The sequence below is a fragment of the Apium graveolens genome, chromosome 2 (assembly GCF_009905375.1).
Source record: "Apium graveolens cultivar Ventura chromosome 2, ASM990537v1, whole genome shotgun sequence".
Lineage (NCBI taxonomy): Eukaryota > Viridiplantae > Streptophyta > Magnoliopsida > Apiales > Apiaceae > Apium > Apium graveolens.
In genome coordinates this window covers 215,769,592-215,773,615 of record NC_133648.1, presented here as the reverse complement: position 1 = coordinate 215,773,615, position 4,024 = coordinate 215,769,592, and the positions used below count along the sequence as shown (strand labels likewise).

At 41.0% G+C, this 4,024-nt stretch overlaps 1 non-coding gene across 1 annotated transcript; it reads left to right on the top strand.

Moving 5' to 3' along the window:
• The first annotated feature begins 785 nt into the window (after nt 1-785).
• On the top strand, nt 786-892 carry LOC141709552 (small nucleolar RNA R71). The gene has a single exon (XR_012570121.1). It is a non-coding gene; the product is annotated as a small nucleolar RNA R71 (small nucleolar RNA).
• The last annotated feature ends 3,132 nt before the right edge of the window (nt 893-4,024 follow it).

Below are 4,024 nucleotides of genomic sequence, written 5' to 3'. Positions count from 1 at the left end.
CATCAGCCACTTTTCCAGACCTTAAGGTAATAGCCTTGACTTGCTCTTTAGCTTCCTTCCTGCCCGGTACTTCCGTGTCACTGGGAAGAGTGCCAGGTTGACGATTGAGCACTGCATTGGCTAATTGACCGATTTGATTTTCCAAGGTCTTGATAGAAACCGCCTGACTCTTGCACAACAGCTTAAGTTCCTCAAAATCAGCACTAGTAGGTGCAGCTGTACTTCCCTGTTGAGGATATGATTGCCTTGTAGCATACTGCTGTGGTTGCTGGAATCCAGGTGGGTTAAACTGTTTACTCACTCCTTGCTGATATGGTGGCTGAATAACATTCTGATTATTCCCCCAGCTGAAATTTGGATGATTTCTGTTGTTAGGATGATAGATCGCTGGCACAGGCTGCTGTTGTCGCTGATAATTATTCACATACTGAACAGATTCGTTGACAAGAGAACACTGATCCGTAGCATGAGAACCTGCACAAAGCTCACAAACCATAGCTATTTGACTAACTCCATATGTAGCCAGAGAATCAACCTTCATTGATAGCGCTTGGAGCTGGGCTGCAATAGCGGTGGCTGCATCAACTTCCAGAATACCTGCTACCTTGCCTGACATCATCCTCTGAGTTGGGTTTTGATGCTCATTTGCAGCCATCGTCTCTATAAGATTATACGCCTCAGTATAGCTTTTAGCCCATAAGGCGCCTCCAGCTGCTGCATCGAGCATGGGCCGAGATTGGGCCCCCAAACCATTATAGAAACCAGTTATCACCATCCAATCCGGCATTCCATGATGTGGACATTTTCTCAACATTTCCTTGTAGCGTTCCCAAGCCTCGCACATAGATTCTGTAGGTTGCTGCGCAAACTGAGTAAGAGCACTCCTCATAGCAGCAGTCTTTGCCATCGGATAAAACTTCACCAGAAACTTTTGTGCAAGATCTTGCCACCTAGTGATGGACCCAGCTGGTTCAGAATGTAACCAGTCTTTAGCCTTGTCCCTCAGTGAGAATGGGAAAAGCCTCAACTTGAAAGCCTCATCAGTCACGCCATTATACTTAAAAGTACTGCAGATCTCGACAAAATTCCTTATGTGCATGTTGGGGTCTTCAGTTGCCGCTCCTCCAAAAGAAACAGAATTCTGCACCATCTGAATAGTGTCCGGCTTGATTTCAAAGGTGTTAGCTTGAATAGCCGGATGAAGGATGCTTGACTGAATGTCATCAATTTTAGGCCGAGAAAAATCCATAAGAGCTGGATCAGCTTGAACAATACGATCTCCCATGTTTACTGGTTCTTTCTGCTCAGTTCCTGAATCCGAATCCTCAAAATCTAACTTCTCCGGAATATCAAGAACTTCGTCTGTCTCCTCAGCTGTATCTAAAGTCCTCTTGCGAGCACGAGAACGAGTTTGCATAAACGCTTGCTAAAGTACCTGAAACACAACCGGAAAAATAAGTAACTACTACGTCCTAATCACTGAGTCCTAATGACCAATGATGGTAAGTACATAAACTAAACAAATACGCCGAGTCCCCGGCAGCGGCGCCAAAAACTTGTTAGGGCGAAAACACGCGCTAATATTCACGCAAGTATACGCGTTCGCAAGTAATATAGAATATTTTCTAGTTCGTTCCCTCAGAGACTCAGACTAAATTATTGTCTAATTAAACTCACTCACCAATGTATGATTACTTCTCAATGTTAAGACACTAACACTTAAAATTGTTGATTAAATATTAACTATAATTAACTACTTAATTAATCACTTAACTAACACTTCAATTTATCAATAATAAAACACTCATGAGATCACAACTTCATTATTACTTCCTTCTATAGCCATTGTTATTACCTTTAGCATGTGACATTGATGATATTAATCGAATAACACGAAACTGATAAAAGCCAACTTTCATTGTACTAATACCATTCTGCCAAGCATCCACAATTAAGATAGAAGTTGAATAGTCATCAATTATGTTGAGTTCCTATATGTCTACAGAAATTGACAACACAACGATTTAAGCACAAGTTATTCCTTTTGATTATATAGGGCAAATAAAACTGTTAGAATTACCCACTAATCATGCACAACGTACATGAACCTATGCTAGCATGGCAAGTTCTAAATCTCAAGATCCACCGTCGCTTCACAAGAGATTAACACCCTATCTTATATGTTCGCGACGCACATAAGACGAATACGCACAACCCATACTAGATATCATGCAATCATCACACACTAAAGTATTAAACGATTAACTAAAGAATTCCATAATAAATCCGTTGCAACCCCATGATCACGATTAGCCCATAATAGAACTTATCGTCATCATGGGTTCATATGAAATCATGACAAACAAACACAAGAAAATAATAACTAAACTAATTATATTAAAACAGAGTACGTCACAAGAGTAAATAAGTTCAAAGCAAGAAAACTAGCATCCAACGTTACAACGAAACAAGAATCACAAGAAGATATGCTTCCTCTTCGTTGCGGTGTGCTAAATCGGTCTTCTTCCTTATCTCCTTCGCTTCTTGCGTACAAACACAATCTTCTTTTAATCCACACTTGTGAAAACGTCTCAAATCTACTTACATAATAGTCCCATAAAACTCAGATTACATAGAAGTGGAAACCAAACAGAAGTAGAAGTCCTAAATAATTGTCTTTTTCTCCCGACCCTGCGCGGCCCGCTCAGCATAGTTGAGCGGGCGCTCAACTTGCTGCGCGGCCGCTAGCAATGCTGAGCGGGCGCTCAGACCTCTACTGGAAAAAATCTGATTTTTGCTCCGTTTCTTCGCGTAATCTGCCCGTTTCTTTCCCCTCGCAATGGTGAACACTGCCAAGGCTTATTCTTGATGATTCCTCCCCGAAATACAACTAATACCCTGAAATGCATAAACACTAGAAAAACGTATCAAATACACAAAATACTTGATTTCAAGACACCAATTTAAGCCCATTTTAAGACGTTCTAAGTGGTATAAAATGCCACTTATCATGCACCATATTCGCCTCAGCAAAATGGTGTGGTGGAACGGAGAAATAGAAGTGTTGTTGAGATGGCTAGGAGTTTCTTGAAAGAGACAAATATGCCGGGAGAATTTTGGGGAGAAGCAGTAAGGCATGCTGTCTATGTATTGAATCGACTTCCAACAAGAGCACTGTCCGGAGTAACGCCATATGAAGCATGGAGTGGAGTAAAACCAAATATAAATCATATACGTGTATTTGGGTGTGTTGCACACATGAAAATTCCGAGTGTATCCACCAAAAAGATGGATGATAGGAGCAAAAGGGTTATAAATCTTGGGAAAGAGCCTGGAACGAAGGCATATAAGCTTTATGATCCAATTGCAAATAAGTTCATGTGAGTCATGATGTAATTTTTGATGAAGCAGAATCATGGTCATGGGAAGAGCTGAGTAAAAATGAGAATTAAGAGTCATACACATTCTCTGTGTGGGTTCGTATGAAAGGAATCTTGATGAACTGAACACGGAGCAAACAGATGGAGAAGAAGTAAATGAAGAAGCAACAGATAGTGATGACACTGAGAACTCGTCACCAGGTTCGCAATCTCCATCAAACTATCAGGATTCACCGAGCTCGCAATCTCCAATAAATTATCAGGATTATGATAATTATGATGACAGTAACCCGACGAGAAAATACAGGTCCCTGACAGATGTTTATGCTGAAGCACGTGAAGTAGAACTAGAAGACGAGTTGTACTTAATGGGAGTCGAGGAACCAAATACTTATAACCAAGCAGCAGGCGAAAAGGAGTAGAACTTGGCAATGCAGCAAGAGATGAAGTCGATCGAACAAAATAGTACGTGGGTATTGACAGAGTTGCCAAAGAATCAGAAGGTGATTGGGCTGAGTGGATTTACAAATTAAAGAAAGATGCGAAGGGTAATATAGTGAAGCACAAAGCTCGTTTGGTGGCCAAATGGTATACACAAGAACAAGGTGTTGATTTTGAAGAAATTTTACGCCCGTGACTCGACT